Below are 16,517 nucleotides of genomic sequence, written 5' to 3' on the forward strand. Positions count from 1 at the left end.
CTGCTTTGACGTTGCCATCATTGGAGATATGTTAGGGACTTAGTATGGGTTGACACCCATAGGACCAGCAGATGGTGGAAAGGTGGGAACCAGGGCTGGGAGGGTGGTGACCACGGCCAAACTGAGAACCGTGGTGGGCTGGGAGGTCCATCTTCTGTCTAAAGTGTTTTTCAAACTAAAAAACATAGTGTCTCAGGAGCATGAGAGGGCAGGCCACAGACGGGGAGAACGCATCTGTAAAAGACTCATCTGAGAAAGGCTGTTATCCAAACCGTGCAAGGAACTCTCAAAACTCAACAAGAAAATGAACAACCTGATTAAAAATGGACCAAAGACCTGGACAGATACCCCAACAAAGAAGATACACAGATGGCAAATCTACACGTGGAAACATGGCCTGCGTCTTATGTCATAGGGCGAGGCGTTACTGTGCAGCCATCAGCCTGGCCAAAACCCGAACTCCGACACCGCCGCGTGCTGGTGGGTGTGTAGGCATCAGGACCCTCACTCATCGCTGGGGGAAGTGGGGCAGCTGCTGTAGGAGGCAGCGTGGCGGTTTTCCGTGGAACTAAGCTCTCCGACCACAGGAGCAATCACAGTCCTGGCCGTTTACTCGGAGGAGCTAAAAGTTTACTTCCATGCGGAAATGTGCACACAGACATTGACAGCAGCTTTATAATTGCCAAAACTAGAAAGCAACCAAGATGCCCTTCAGCAGGTGAATGGATAAACTGTGGTATGTCAGATACTGGGATATTATTCAGCACTAAAAAGAACTGGACCCCTAAGCCATGAAAAGACACAGAAGGATCATAAACGCATGTTGCTAAGTGAGACTCCAATCTGGAAAGGCTGCCTGCTGTCTGAGTCCAACCACAGCACAGTCTGGAAAAGGCAAAGCTGTGGAAACAGTAAAACAATCAGCGGCTGTCAGGGGTTGGGGAGGGGAGAGATGAATGGGAGGAGCATAGGGGGTGTGTAGGGTGGGGCAGCAACTCCAGGTGGGGCTTTCATGGGGGATCCATGCCGTTCCACGTCTGTGAAACCCACAGAGTGAGCAGCAGCAGGCCGAGTCCTCGTGTGAGCTGTGGACTGTGGGTGGTGGTGCCGTGTTGATGCGGGTCTGTCGGTCGTAGAGACATGCTGGTCTGGTGAGGGCAGGAGAATGATGGAGGCTGTGCCTGTGCTGGGAAAGGATATGTGAGGACTCTCTGTACTTTCCTCTTGATTTTGCTATGAACCGAAAACTGCTTTTAAAAACGTCATTGAAAAGGCAAACAAAAAAGTGCTGGCCAGACAACATCAGTGTGAGGGTGTGGCCTGTGTTCTACGTTCAGAATTTCCCTTTTAGAATACACGTATCTAAATTTTTCAAAGTTAAACCTTTGCATTAAGTAACTCACTACCAAGCTACAGTATCAGCTTGAGCACTGCCAGGATGGCCAGGATCCTGTATCCTGACAGGCTTCTCCCCTTACAGGTGCAGTTGACGTCCATGGCCACATCCCAGTAAGCGGCAGGGCTGGAATCAGGAGTCAGGCTTTGCGGGACAGAGAGGAAGTGAGATCTTGTAAGCACGTGGCTGAGGGCGGGCAGGGAGGAGCCCGTGGCGCAGGGAGCCGGCAGGGATGACTTTTTGACCAGTTTTCCTTATCGCTGAGGCCTTCTTAGACTTGGGGAGTTGGGAGTCCCCACTCTCGGGTGCCTCAGAAACCAAAGGCTGCTTGTAATGCTCAAGTTCCAGATGCCTCAGGGGGAGGTACCTGGGTTGTTGGGTACAGTTCCGTTATTTGCTGCTCGGTGGGATTTGCCCGCAACATTTCTGATTGTTTTTAAGAGCTGATGTTTGAGCTGCTTAAAATCACATATGGATGTCGATTTATCTATAAAAGTTAAGAATGGAATTTGAGTGCAAAGAGTTGTGAAAATGCTCAAGGTTATGTACTAATGTATACATTACATTTGTGGAAATATTTGAAAGTGCAGGATTTACAGTAAACACTTCTCTTGATTTTTGTAATATCTACCTGTCATTTTCCCATTTGATTAATAGATGTCAGAGGGCTTAAATTTTGAGTGCCTGAATTCACTGAAATTAAAACTTCTTACATCAAATGTAATTAAACTGAATGTAGCAACAGTGCATGCTTTTATAAGTACTGATCAAAAAATATATAAAAACACATATCCATGAACATGCAGATGGGGGCAACATATTAAACCATGGAAGTAGAATTAGTATTGTTTTCTGAGAAGACAAATTTTTAAAAAGCTAAGGGGTCTTATAACTTTCTAGTTTCCAACTTATTTACCCTAAAGTGGAAGATTGACAGCAGCAGAAGAGGAGATCCTGGGCCAGTGCAGGCTCTGGGAGCAGCGGGGTGAGTGCTGGAAGGAGCTGGCTGGAGGCAGAGCCAGGGAGGTGCTCAGACAGGCCAGGACGGCCTCAGGGCACGCGGCTCAGTGAGTGAGAAAAGGTTCACATTTCTTGGAGAGCCCTTGACTCTGCCCACGGAAAACCCAAACTCCTTCCAACGGGGATGTGCATCTCATGTAAAAGTTGTTACTCCCAGAAAGAAAACCAGTGGATGTAGAAATTTTACGTATGCAGAAATTACTTCAAATTTGTTTCTAACCTTATCCTTTTCTTCCCCCATCTTAATGTGTGGTGACTTTCTGCAGGTGACGCACACATCTTAGGAGAGGGCTGTATTTCAGTTGCTGTTGGCTCTGATGTGACTTTGTGGTGTCCGATGTTCTTGTTCTGAGGTTCTGCCCAGAACGTGGCTCCTCCCTGCTGAGCGTTGCTTGTTGAAGGCCCGTGTGGAAACTTTCCCTGTAAGCTCGTTGACCGCAGCAGTCTTGGTTAAGAAACCTTTGGACCTCCTGAGACTTCACACAGCCTTCTAACCTTTCTAGTGTGTCCTTTTCATTTTACTGTTCCCCATTAACCCAGATGTTTTCTAGAATGTAAGTAATCTGCTGAATGCACGGTGGGGGGTGCCCTCCGTTGGCTCTGGGGAGAAGCATCGCTGTTTCTCCGGGTGGAGCTTCCCGCCCACCATGGTGTGCTCCAAGACGCAGCAGGGTTCTTTGGCAGAAATAATCGTCGAAGGCCTGCGTCTCCGTGGCAGGGTGGCTGTGGGTATGGGACCTCGCGGCCATACCGGCCCCTCCCCATCAATGGCACCACGGAGAGGAGCAGGGGGAGGCCTGGGATCTGTCTCCAGAGTCACAGCTGTGCTTCCGAGACTGCGTCGTCCGTTTGTAACTAGACATGCAGAGAAAGTGTTGGAGATCAGCAGGAGACGGTGTCTGTCCCTAATGAGCTCAGGCGTGCCCTTGAGAGGGTCAGGTTTCTGTGCGGCTGATCTGGACTCAGCCTGGCTGTGGCAGTGCAGGTGACTGCTGGGCTTTGGCAAGGCTGCACCCACTATCCGTCTGAAATGTCCCCCTTCCCTGGCTCGCGGTGCCAACTGGGCCCCCAGGCCTGATTTCCCGCCAGGACGGAGGCCTTGTGTATGTGTCGGGGATGGGGGAGGTGGGGGTCCTACTTTATTGCCGTATCCAATGCCACGCGGGGTCAGCACTCAGGAAACATGTGCTGTGTGGGTCAGCGATTGAGTTCAGAAACCTGGAAAATTCAGCAGTGTAGGCTTTGGGCATGACCCGTCCAGCCTTGGGGCTCTTTCTTTCTCTGAATTTCCTTCCATGGCATCCTCCTCATCCCAGGGGCCCCTGTTCCCATATGGCTGTTGGCAACTTCACAGGTTCCTCTGCCTCCCCTCCCGGGCCCTGGTGTGGCTGGGGCAGCTAGTAGCTGTGCAGACCCCACAGCCAGTAGATCATTGGTGCCAACGCCTTGGGCCTGGTTTACTTGAGTCAAGGACGGCAGTACATGGCTGAGCCCACCCCGAATGCCTGGATCGGAAGGCCTTGTGTTGCAGAGGGGTGGGGGTTGGATATTGAAGGACAACCTGCAAAGCAGAAGGGGAAATGGCTGTGCTGATGGGCAGCTAGAGGAGTCTGTGCAGAGCCTGGGACCCAGTGCAGACACAGCTGACATGGGCAATGCAGTGACACGGCCACCGTGGAAGTGGGCAAAGTTACAGGCTTCAGACCGATATGGAGGGGCTGGTCTAAAACGATCCTCATTTTCCTTTAATCCTAAAAATTGCTGGCTTACAGGGTGGGGGAGTGAGATCTGTGGTGGCCGCGAGGAGAGACAGGGATTTTAATTAAACCCCTCTTTCTGGGAGAGGGGAGTAGCCGTTTCTGTAGGGCGGTGAGCATCGTCATCTCAGGCAGCTCAGGCTGCTGTAACGAAACACCATTGACTGAGCGGCTTATGAACAACAGGAATTTGTTTCTCACAGTTCTAGCGGCTGGAAGGCAGGATCAAGGTGCCGCACGGGTGAATTCTGGTGTGGGCTCTTTCCTGGTTGGCACACACCTTCTCTCTGGCCCTGACACAATGGGAGGGTGAGGGATTTGCTGGGCCCCTTTCTGAGGCACAAATCCCATTCAAGGGTCTCCAGCCTCGGGAACTCATCACCTCCCAAAGACCTCCTGACAGCATCACATTGAGGCTGAGGATTTCAACCTGTGTTTTGAGGGGCAGGCAGGCAGTTTGTAACCGTCACCCTCTTTGTGTATTTCTGACTCAACATTGAGTCTGCCTTTGGCTCTCCAGTGGACAGAGCCTGTGTGGACACTGAGCAAGGTCAGAGCTGCAAGCATGTACACATCGGGGGCAAGGGAGCTGCCAGGGGTGTGAGAACGGGGTTTCAGCATCAATCGGAGCTGCTTTCCTGGCAAATGTATTCATAAGCTATCCTGGCAACATTTGCTTTTCACGAAGAGTCGATGAGGCAGTGGGGGCAGCAGGCGGTGTTGCCAGAAGCTTGGAACTGATGAGCAGCAGAGAAGGGGCAGAGGCCACGACCTTGGGGTAGTCAGCAGTGCCAGGTGTCTGCCCTCCAGGCCTCACGTCTGTGACTGTGTAGAGACCGAGCCGACCGGGGCTTGCCGGCCAGTGTGGCTCTCATACAGGTGATTATCGCGTTGTGCTTTCTATGTAATGTTCCCTCAACCCCACGCCCACCCCACCAATTTCTGTGCCTAGCAAAAATCATGCTGCGTTTCCTTGATGAAGCCTTGAGTTTCCTGTGGAGATGTAGGAATAGCATGATTTGGCTCACGTCAAAATACTTTGCAGTGAAGCTGCACGGAAGAGGTTTCTAGGCTTCCATTTGACGTTTTCAACAATGCCTGAGTGTTACAGGACCGTCTTGCTTGTTAATAAAGCACCAGATGAAAAAGGCTACTGGTTAATAAAGGAGACTTTTTACATTAGCACAGAGAGGGTGGCTTGAGATAAATTCAGCGTAACGTAGGTGTGTTGGTAAGCCTTCAAAAGGACCATCTCTCTGCTGGTGACACATGTTTTCCGGTATTGGTTTTGTTCTGTAAAAGGATGACTGGCATTCGGCAGAGTCATTCCAGAATTCACCTGGAAGGCGTCCACATGGTGCCTTGTTTTCTCCTGACATTCTGGGCACCACGAGGGATTATTCCTGTCTTCAGCACTAGCAGGAGACTTTTCCTGAACACCTGCTCCTCTTTGGCGTTGTGGGTGTGAAGGGGTCAGAGTGAGCCTGTCTTCATGGAGTTTTCAGACACCATGGGGATAGTGTGGCACGAGTGTCGGGCTCGGGTGGGAGGGAGACTTTCCCCAGAAAACAGCTGCCGTTTCCAGGACGGCCCTCGACCCCTCCTCCCTCTGTTCCTCTGCGTCATGTCTGAATTAAGGCTGTTCTATCGTAGCGGGGGTGTCATGTTAACTGGAAGTGTGCTTTTTTACTGGGCAGTAAGTAAATTAATGGTACATTTGCCAAGGACAGCGAGGTTTGATTTGATGAATCCAGTGGGGGAAAGGAGAAGGGGCTTGGCTGTGTGGGGATGTATGTGATGGGAGCAGAATGGAGTAGCCATGCAGGCTGTTGGGATGGAGGGGCCACGCCCACATTTCCATGGGATCCGTCGCTGTTTGTGCCACTAGACCTGAACCTCTGTCTCTACTTCTAACACCCGTATAGTGAGGAAGCCCCTGATGGGCCTGAGTTGTTACTTCCCATGGCCATCGCTGGGAAATGCCCCAGACGCCTCTCCAGGCTGGTGACGGCCCTGGGGCTGGACACTGGCTTTGTCCTGAGTTGTTTCTTCTTGTGGCCATCGCTGGGAAGTGCCCCGGACACCTCTCCTGGCTGGTGACGGCCCCAGGCCTGGACACTGGGTTCGTCCTGAGCTCTGCGAGGGGCTTTGGCTCCACGTGCAGCAGGCATCTGTGCATCCCTTTGGATGTGAGATGTTGGCGCTCGGCTTGGAGGCCAGCGCAATCTGGGTGTGGTCAGGATCCAGTTCATCCTTTGGAGAGAGAGCACCTGCCCAGGGACCCCTCTGAGGTACATAGTCATGCAGTGCCCTCACAGGATGCCCGGTCCCCCGAGAACTTCCCGCCATTCCCCTGGACCCTCAGGTATGGGAGTCAAGTGTGGTGTGTGTGTCACAGGCGGGGGTACTGAGGACACCACGTGCCTGCTCGTGCGAAGACCTGAAGTGCTGCTTGAGCTCGTTCCCAAGGGGCCGTTGGCATCTGGGGGCCTGTGGGTGTCTTTCCACTGGCAGGAAATAATGGGTGGCCCATGTTACCTTTTGTGTCTTTTTTTTTCTTTGCCGAAAAGCCCTAATGCCAACGTCGCTGTCCTGCTATTGGAACCGCCCACCTCAGGCTCACTGGCCCTCCTGTTTCTGGGCTGCTGCAGTGTTGTGTTGGGGTAACTGTATTAACTTCGTTTGAATTTTCTTCCTGTTCTTTTGGAATAAGTGTTGATAGTTTGTGCTGCTTGTTCACCCCAGAGGCGAGGATGTCCTTTAGGCCTGGAGGAGCACAGCCCCTAGAGGGAGGTGCCGGGCCTCTACCTCTCATGTCATCCGCAGCCCTCTCCACACGTCTCCTCTTCACTCCTCGTGCCCACGGCTGGGGTCACGGGCCGCTCGCTCTGCTGTTTGAGATCCTCGGAAAAGATGTTTGCCCTGAAGAGAGATTGGGGGTGTGTGGCTGATTTTAAATAGGAGGAAATGATTGTAACAGAATGAGCAATGCCTAGCACTTAGTCTCAGGCTTGAGAAATTGTGTTTTAGAAGCAAGGTATCCCCAACTCCGGTTTCCTTCAAATTAAATCTTTTAAAGAGTCCACAAATATAAATAGTTAAAGCCTAAAACTATGCAACAGAGGTTCTAGAGCCCAAGCCACTGCCACCTCTGACTCCAAGACACCTCAAAAACTTGGCCCTCCTCCTCAGAGAACCCCCCTTCTGCTCCTCCTTCCACACTGCTCCCTCCACAGGGCTCCCTCCACAGTGCTCCCTCCACACTCCTCCCTCCACACTCCTCTTCCGCCGCCTCCCCTTCTTCCTTCCCTTTCCCTTCTTCCTTCCTTCCTCTCCCCTTCTTCCTTCCTTCCTCCCCTTCTTCCTTCCTTCCTCTCCCCTTCTTCCTTCCTTCCTCCCCTTCTTCCTTCCTTCCTCTCCCCTTCTTCCTTCCTTCCTCCCCTTCTTCCTTCCTTCCTCCCTTTCCCCCTCCCTCCTCTACCTCCTCCCTCCTCTTCCTCCTCTTCCCCCTCTTCCCCCTCTTCCCCCTCCCTGTCCTTGGGCAACCTCCATGGAACTCTGGTTCAAAGTCACTGGTCTGTGGGGCCGCCCATTTGATAGACGACCACGCTGGGGATCAGACACAAGTGACTGACTCAGACCAGCTCGCATGTCGTCTCCTGCCTCCCGTAACACCGGGTTGTCCCTAATGGAAGAGAATCAATGATGCTGCTTCACTGATCTCCAGGGAAAACAGGTTGATAACAGGTTATAAACATGGGAATGTTTTGGAAAAAGCGTCGTCCACTTGTCAGCTCCATCTCTCCTGCCCGGAAGATGTAGGGGAAACCTGCCTTCAGCCCACCCTCATCCCATAACAGGACAGAGGACAAAGGGGCAGAGACCCAGGTCCTGTCGGTGCCCTCAGGAAACCCCCCATTTCCTCCTCATGGTGGAAGTGGAAACCATCCCACTGGACTAGATTTTCCCGGGAAGCCCCTTCACCCCGAAAGCAAGGAATCTGGTTTGAGCACACACCATTCTCGGTGCCATGACTTTCTGCTGCTGAACCCTGCATACGTGGCCCATTGATCTTGCTAGTCCAGTGTTACTGGGTCCTGGGAGTTTCTGTGGGCTGATGGCAGGTGTTTACCATTGTGTTCAGAGGGGAGAACAGAACTTTATTTGTCGAAATCAGATGATAACCATTGCCATGTGATTCCTTGGGTTGGTTTGGGTGGGGGGTGCTCAATGCTTTTCCTGAGGGCTAAGTTCTAGTTTGAGACCGTCTCTCTTTGTCGCCCAAGCTGGAGTGCAGTGGTGCGATCTTGGCTCACTGCAACCTCTGCCTCCTGGTTTCAAGCAGTTCTCCCTGCCTCAGCCTCCCAAGTAGCTGGGATTATAGGTGTGTGCCACCACGCTTGGCTAATTACAAAAATATTTAATATAGGCTGGGTTTTGCCATATTGGTCAGGCTGGTCTCGAACTCCTTGCCTCAAATGATCGGCCCACCTTGCCCTCCTAAAATACTGGGATTACAGGCTTCAGCCACTGTGCCCGGCCTGATCCTGACATCTTTTAAAGCTGCCTTCATGTACCAAAAGCCAGTCTATGTTTGAAAATCAGTCTTGAAGAGCCTAGGAGGAGAGGGATAAGCTTCAACTAGGTGAATAACTATGCATATGTTAAAAATATGGGCCAAAATCCTACCCCAAATGTTAACTCTTCTGCTTTGCGTATTATATCCATTTATAGTTATTTCAGCACTAAGATTTTTAAAGACTCTTTTGATAATTATGGAGAAATTACTATTAAAACTCAGCTGCATTTGTAACACTTCAAAGAACTAATTGGATGACATCATTTTTCCCAGAGGCATTTTGGATTGTTATATAATTAATGTTTATCTCTTTGCCAGAAATCTTTTTTTTTTCTTTTCCAGAACAGATACCTGAAAAGAAAATTTCCTTTGCATTAAGTGTTATTTCACTGTGTGACAATCAATTTTTGAACGTGAGAACAAGATCATCATGTATTTTTGGGATAAATCTTGCTTAATAGTGATAATGCTAAGTGTTAAAATTATGCAACAATTTGTTTCTTTGAAAATTACTATTTGCCTGCTCACCAGGTGGGAGCTGATGAGAACGTGGATGTAAAAATTAAATTGTATTTAGCTTGTAAAAAAGAAGTTTTAAAAAAAAAGCTTTTTTTTTTTGTTTTGTTTTGTGCTACTACTGAAGTTGCTTCGTTGTGGAAATGAGGTTATTGCAGGCACCTAGAATTTTATCTCCTTGTACAATGGGAAGAAATTCTCCAACAAGCACAGGAATCTGACTTTCTGATATTGAGACTCCTAGGCATCAAGCCCCGTGGAAAGGTTGGTGATTTACGTGAGCGTTGGCGTTGATGTGGGCACCCTCCAAGCCGGACGCAGGGAGCAGGGAAGGGCAGAACAGGCCCCTCAGAAGCCATGAGAAAATCAAGTGTTGGCAGCAGCGGTGAGGGTTGATGTCAGGGGCCAGGAGGAGGTGGTGAAGGGAGCATGTGCCTCAAGGCAGCCCTGGAACCCGCGGTCCCTGCAGTGAGGTCTGATCTGCAGGGGACGTGGACGGCCACGTGGCGAGGCCCACGGACAGCCTGGACTTGGCTGCCTCAGAACTCTGGTGGACGTTGCAAACGGCCCCACAGGGTTGCAGTGCACATTCCTCGGACAGAGAGAAGACGCTTGGAACTGTTCTCGGCACGAAGCCAGCGCCCTGTGAACAGTGGCCACTGCTGTCGTGACTGAGTGCCGTGCAACTGGAGGCATTTGCTCTGCTCAGTTCACTTAATTGGGCCAGGAATGGGGTTGCCCTGCCTTCAACAAGCTTGACGCATTGAACGAGGACTCAGTAAAGTACTCTGTAAATATGTTCTCCTGGCTAGAGTGAGCAAAGCCCAGGGAGAGAGTGGTTCCTCAGTATTAGACAGGTGTTTGGCGGGGCCAGCTGTGTGGCTGCCAGAGCGAATGTGACCAGGAAGCCTCTGTTCCCCCGGAGGTGGCCAGCGTAACTGTTACACGTGCCGTAGGTAGAAAGTGGGCACTGCTGGGAAACTTGCTCATGCTGCTGTTTCCTGATTGGAAATTCAAGGTTTCTGAGCATCCTACATCGAATTTGTACATTGCTGAGACTGTACACCTTTCAACACTTGTTTTTTCCTGCTTTTCGGATCTATACAACCTGATATTTGGCCGTGGCTTCCAGAACAGGCTGGATGCAGAGTGAAGTCCTCTCCTCACTGTCAATCTTTGCAGATGTCTTTCTTGAGAGTCTCAATTAGGTTTTTACTTAACTAGACTTTTTAAATTGCCATGCACATTACCAGTTACAATCGTGAGCTAACATGGGATTTTGGTTTTACTTTGATGAATGTTTAACATTTGCATGCTGGATGTAGGGGTGGAGGTCATTTATCTGCTTTTCATTTCCTTCTTGGTTATACTTAGTGACTTTCAGGTACGGTGTGGAAAGCCTGGTACAGGGTGAATTGCAGGCTGCAGTGTGGTGCGGTGGACGAGAGGCGTGGGCTGCAGTGTGCACAGTGGATGAGAGTGAAGCTATTTCCATCCTGGAGGGAAACACACAGGAAACAATTTAAAAAACTGATCATCTAGCTTGAATGAGGTCCAACAAATTCAGTTTGCAAAGTTTAACTTCCAAGTTAACTTAGTAACTTTTCCCCTAAGTCATTAATTTAGTAGCTTATGTTTATTGCCTAAAGCATAATAGTCATAAATTCTAAAATGAAGGACTAAACATGTAATAATTTAGGCATACAGCACCTGAAGGGAAAACTGCCAGTATGCTAAAATATTGGATACAGATGCTCAAAAAATATAATGTAGCATTCTTACAATGCATGTGCTTTTAGCATGTAACTTGGTGAGTAGTTTTGAGCTATATTTGTAGGAATGTGTATCTTGAATACTTTAGGACACCACTGGAGATGTGTGCTTGAGAGGTATAAATACTGAATGTTCCTCTCCCTTCCTTTAAATGAAAAACATTAGCTCCCTTGATTTTTATTTTTATTTTTTGAAGTGGACTCTCACTCTTGTTGCCCAGGCTGGAGTGCAGTGACGCAGTCTCGGCCCACTGCAACTTCCGCCTCCAGGGTTGAAGTGATTCTCCTGCCTCAGCCTCCCCAGTAGTTGGGATTACAGGTACCCACCACCATGCCCCGCTAATTTTTGTATTTTTATTAGAGATGGGGTTTTGCCATAGTGTCCAGGCTGGTCTCGAACTCCTGACCTCAGGTGATCTGCCCACCTCGACCTCCCAAATTGCTGGGATTACAGGCGTGAGCCACTGCGCCTGGCCAGCTCCCTTCTATAATGATTTATACAGTAGTTTTTGCTTTTCGTTTTTTCGAGACGGTGTCTCACTCTGTCGCCCAAGCTGGAGTGCAGTGATGCAAATCTGGGCTGACTGCAGCCTTCACCTCCTGGGCTCAGGTGATCGTCCCACCTCAGCTTCCTGAGTTGCTGTGACTAGACACACGTCACCATGCCCAGCTTTATTATTATTATTATTGGTATTTTTAGTAGAGACAGGGTTTTGCCATGTTTTCCAGGCTGGTCTCGAGCTCCTGGGCTCAAGCAATCTCCTGGCCTCAACCTCCGAAACTGCTGGGATTACAGGCGTGAGCACCACATTTGGCCCATTTTTTTTTTTCTTCCAGGATTAGGAGTCGACTTTCAGAAAATCCTTCAACCTTGCAAGCTTAATTTTCCATAAAAGTATTCCTCTAGGATAAAAACAAGACACAAAGAAGTACGTGTGGACTGCAGTTAAAAATTTTCAACACAACTTAGCTTAGGAAAGTTGACATTTACAAAGAGCAGGAGGCCCGTTCAGTGCCTTCTAGGCACTGGGAATGGCGGTCTGTGGGCGACCCTAACATGTGCGGCGTCCTGAGACGTGATCGTGGTGTTCACGCTTTTACCGAGGGCTTCCCGGGAGTACCAGAGGCTGTTCTTCTGCGGTCGGCCAGCCAGGCAGCAGCTGCTGGAGAAGGAACAAATAGCAAAAGACAGATGTACACGGTGTTATTGTGGCAGAGAGGTTAAAACCAGGGTCACTTTGTTCTTACAGTTTTAAAAAGCTAATAATGAAGTCCTTAAATATGTTTAGGATTTCAAAGTAGTTGTGGGTGTGTCTGTGTCTCTAGCTCCCGTTCGGGTGCTTCCTGCGAAGAGAGCTCAGAGACGCCACCTTTCCTTGATGAGGTGACAGGGCCTGGAGAGGTGTGAACCCCGTGGTGGGGGGATGACTGACCTGGGGTGAGTCTGGGTCAGCGTGGGGATCCAACCCCACTCCACATTCCTGTAGGGAATCCATAGTTCTAAGTCTTTATGATAGGGGTAAAAATAACCTGGAAGAGGTGTTATTTTTTAAGAAGTAAGTGCCATGCTCTTTTTTCCTCATACTTTTCCGTGTTTAAGCAGCATTGAAGGATAAGGCACTAGTAGCATGTTGTTTTGAAAACAATGTTGTTGGTTATTTTACGTTGAATATGGTACTAAGGTTGCCTGGTAACAGAAGTTTTCCTTAAACAACATAGAACTCTGTTGAATCTGTTGCCCCATTGGCTGAGCCGTCTGAAATCAGTGCAGTAGCAGCTGAAGAGGCCTCTTCCCCTTGGAGGAAGCCGCTGGATTGGCAGGAGGCACCGCGCTTGACTGAGGGAGTGAGGCGCCTTTGCAGGGACCCCACGTGGCCCCTGCAGCTCTCTCCTGCCCCCTGCTGGTTGGCCAAGCAGCCTTGCGACAGTGTGCTCAGTGTGAATGTTCACTGGGGCAGGCCAAGGCTTTTGTTCCAGAAACACTGACTTCAGAAATGGCCGGCTGTGTGTGTTGAGCATGGCAAGAAAGACTTACGTGTGTCTTAAACCTCTTGAACAAAGCAAGTTGATGTTTCAAATGCATCTCGAAGGCTAATGACTTTGCTATGGTCAATATTCAGGAGAAAAGAGGGTTTGATGAAACAGAAAGACAGGAGTGGCAAGGGACGTGCTTGTGCCCCGTATGACTAAGCGATGTCCTGGCCGTTCCACACCACGGCCTCTGAGCAGCCAGCCTGCAGATACTGGGTCAATTTAGATATCCCTGATCTCTGCAGAGGTTTGATCAGGTAGCCCAAGAGCAGATAAACACAAACGCTGACTGGAAACCCTGGCACACGGAGACACTGGAAACAGCAAGCTGCTATTAACATCATAGTAAGAGACAGTCGCCTGCTCTCAGGGGTGTCAGTTTCTTTTGCTTCTAGACGTTCATCCGCGTTACAATACAGTTTTGCTCAGTTTATCCCCATTACTCCACTGTCTTCGCTGTTAAAGTCTCAGCCAGCACTTAGCTCTGACACTGCAGGAGTTTCACTGTGCGGCTGACCAGGCCTACCTGGCTTGGCTGTAAAGCAGGTGAGATTTTCCGGAAGGCAGTGACGAGAACCCGAGGCAGGAAAGAGCATTGCTGGTCTACATACGGCAGTGCACCTGCAGCAGAGCATGTACGTGCACGTTCAGGCTAAACAGGTGTAGGAGAGAAGAAAATCACCTACAATTAGTCACTTAAAATGCCACACACCCAACCCTTGAGACCCTAGCACATAGAGCAGTAGTGGTCTTGGAGATGGCAGGTGTGCTGAAGTCTGATTTTCTCACTTAGCTTTTCCAGCAGCGTTTTCCTCATCTCTAAGCTGGGGCTAACAACTGCCACGCGTAGATTTGTGCATGGAACCGTGCGTGTAAAGTGGGGTAGCCCCAAGGACCTAGGAAGGACTCGTGGTCAGTGTCGGTGGTCATGCGTGCTGTACGGGTCCCCCAGGAAGATGATTGCTACAGATAACTCCCTCCGTTCAATGTCACTGAATGTAAAAGGTGGGACATTGGCTTCTGATGTGTCTGGTTTGCTGTAGGCCACGCTGCACCCCGTGGTTCCTGAGCCCTGAGCTGAAGTACATCCTGCTGCATCGCCTGTGTCGCTTTTGCTGTGTCACTTAGAGCTCCTGCCCTGGGAAACTTCCTCGCGCCTGACGAGCACCACAGTTTGCAGCAAGACCTGTCCAAAGCGTGGACTGCGAGAGCCCCGCTGTGGTCCTCTCTTCTCCATGTTGGGAGCGACTTTGTGGGGTTTGTCGGCCCTTCTCTCAGGTGTCCTGTGTCTCATGGATCAGCCGACGAGCCCCGTCTGGAGGAGCACTCTGCAAAACGCTGCTGGCCACCCAGATCTCCTAGCGCAGAGTGAGGCCACATCTGCAGACTTGACCGCACAGAGTCCCGAGGCATTCGGCAAGAAGGGGAGTGGGATGTGTGTGAGATCCCACTGCGGAAGCCGGCTCTGCTCCGTACTCTGCGTGCGGGGTGCCTGATGTTCAGACCTGCTGTGTCTATCGGGGGCCATGGCGGGGTGGTGGGAGTGGGGGCAGGGAGCAGCGTGGATGGATCCAGGAAAGGACTTAGTTGAATCCCAGCTGCCCACATACCTGTTGCTGGTCTTGGACAAGGTCCCTAGTTTCTCTGGGCTTTCGGTTTGATTGTAAGACTAGGACGCCGCCCTAGTCTGAAGATGTCGGTGTGTGCGGGAATGCCTGGCGCAGTCACCATGGGTTTTCCTTCAGCCTCCTCCGTGCCCCTCCCTGGGTCAATCAGTATCCATGCGTGCCACAAGTAAATTACAGTCCCTCCGAAAACCAGTTGACCCGAGTTTTATGGTCGAGCATGGTGAGTGTCCTTGCCAGGAAATGCCACTAGATGTCTTGGGCCTGCTCCTCTACCTCCACAGCAATCCCCGGAACAGGCTGGTTCAGGACGTGGGAGGTGGGAGTCGGTGTTGTACCTAGGACAGGCTGAAGTCAAAGGCTCATTTGCTCTGTGAGGGGTGATCAGGATGACACATCAAGTGGAGTTCCATGGCTGACCCTGGAGGTGGACGGTCGGGTCGGATTGGCTGCCCTCCAGCACGTGTTTCGAGTGATGCCTTCCCTGGGTTACGCAGCCCTGATCTGTAGGGCACAACTTCCCAGCTCCAGCCAATCTGGTCTTGCCGTCTCCTTCCAAGAAGGTAGGTGCGGCGCAGTTGCCTTTAAGCGGCTCCTTCTGGACGCCGCAGGGCAGCAGCAAGCAAGCATGAGCGACCTTTTTCTTACGTTGACCACAATACGCGGGGCCAGCTTTGCACGATCCCATTCAGCATCACACGTGTGCATCGGCCACTCACCTGTCCATCTGCCACAGACAGGCTTGGACAGGACCATTGAGTGGCCTTTACGGCAAAGAGCCTAAAGGGCTCACAGGAAACCTGGACCCAGCGCAATGGTAACAGCGCAGCAATACCTGTCATTGATCAAGGGGTATTCTGGGCCCGACATGGTGTTAAGTGATCCAGTTCGGTTAGCACTCTTAGAATTAACCCCCTTTTGCCTATCAGGAAATCGAAGACGGAGGGCATTAACGCCAGGGAGCAGGGAGTAAGGGGACACACAGAGGGGCTGAGGGGCTGGGCATTCTGAGCCCACGGATCTGCCCACAGGCCCCGGCTGCACGGGCACCAGGGCTGCTGCTCTGGAGGGGATGAGGAGCTCTGGGGAAAAGATGGAGCCTGACGTGGGTAAGATTTGGATATTTTCAGAAGAGATTTTCAGCCTGGAATGAGGGTGTAAGTGACTGAATCGGAGTGATGAGCCAGATAGCCCGGCTGCGGGAGCTCCCCTGTGGGGTGAGGGAGGAAGGCCTTGGGGGCGTGTGGCTGAGCAGAGGCGCTGGGTCGCCAGGAGCCGCCGCGGGTTTGGAAAGGGGGAGAAACGCAGCGCCCTGCACTGCAAGGGCACCGAGACGTGGTTGTGGTTCTTCCTGACCGTGACAGGCACAAATGGTGCTGATGGTGGAATGCACGGAGTTTGCCTTCAGAGAACTCCTTGTGTCTTTTAAAACCTGGGCCTCTCATTTAAACTTGGTGGCCTCAGGTGAATGGTCAGAAACAGTTTCTGGTGAGGTTGCAGAGACTGTGCATGGCCTCTGATTGTGCACATCCTGTGATTGTGTATAGTCTCTGATTGTGGCCTCTGGCCTCTTTGTGGCCTCTGATTGTGTGGGTCTCTGTGTGTGGTCTCTGATTGTGTGTGGTCTCTGATTGTGTGTGGTCTCTGATTGTGTGTGGTCTCTGATTGTGTGTGGTCTCTGATTGTGTGTGGTCTCTGATTGTGCTCAGTCTCGGATTGTGCGCGGCCTCTGATTGTGTGCGGCCTCTGATTGTGGGTTGTGTGAGTTTCCCGGGATTAAGTAGATGAGCCTCGTGCTGGAGCAGGTGTGCCTTGTGTTGG

At 50.9% G+C, this 16,517-nt stretch overlaps 1 protein-coding gene across 2 annotated transcripts in view; it reads left to right on the top strand.

The window, feature by feature from the left end:
• Window positions 1-16,517, top strand: part of LOC139361438 (disco-interacting protein 2 homolog C-like) — a 94,314-nt gene that overhangs the window by 43,669 nt on the left and 34,128 nt on the right. The window contains exon 1 of one of the 2 annotated variants that reach the window (XM_071090037.1): window positions 169-1,570. The exons of the other annotated variant lie outside the window; for it this stretch is intronic. The gene's annotated coding sequence lies outside the window, so the exon portion shown is untranslated. Of the gene's footprint in view, window positions 1-168; window positions 1,571-16,517 lie in introns of those variants that run through there. 2 annotated transcript variants of the gene reach the window in all.

This window comes from Macaca nemestrina, unplaced genomic scaffold (genome assembly GCF_043159975.1).
Source record: "Macaca nemestrina isolate mMacNem1 unplaced genomic scaffold, mMacNem.hap1 Scaffold_498, whole genome shotgun sequence".
NCBI classification, from domain to species: domain Eukaryota; kingdom Metazoa; phylum Chordata; class Mammalia; order Primates; family Cercopithecidae; genus Macaca; species Macaca nemestrina.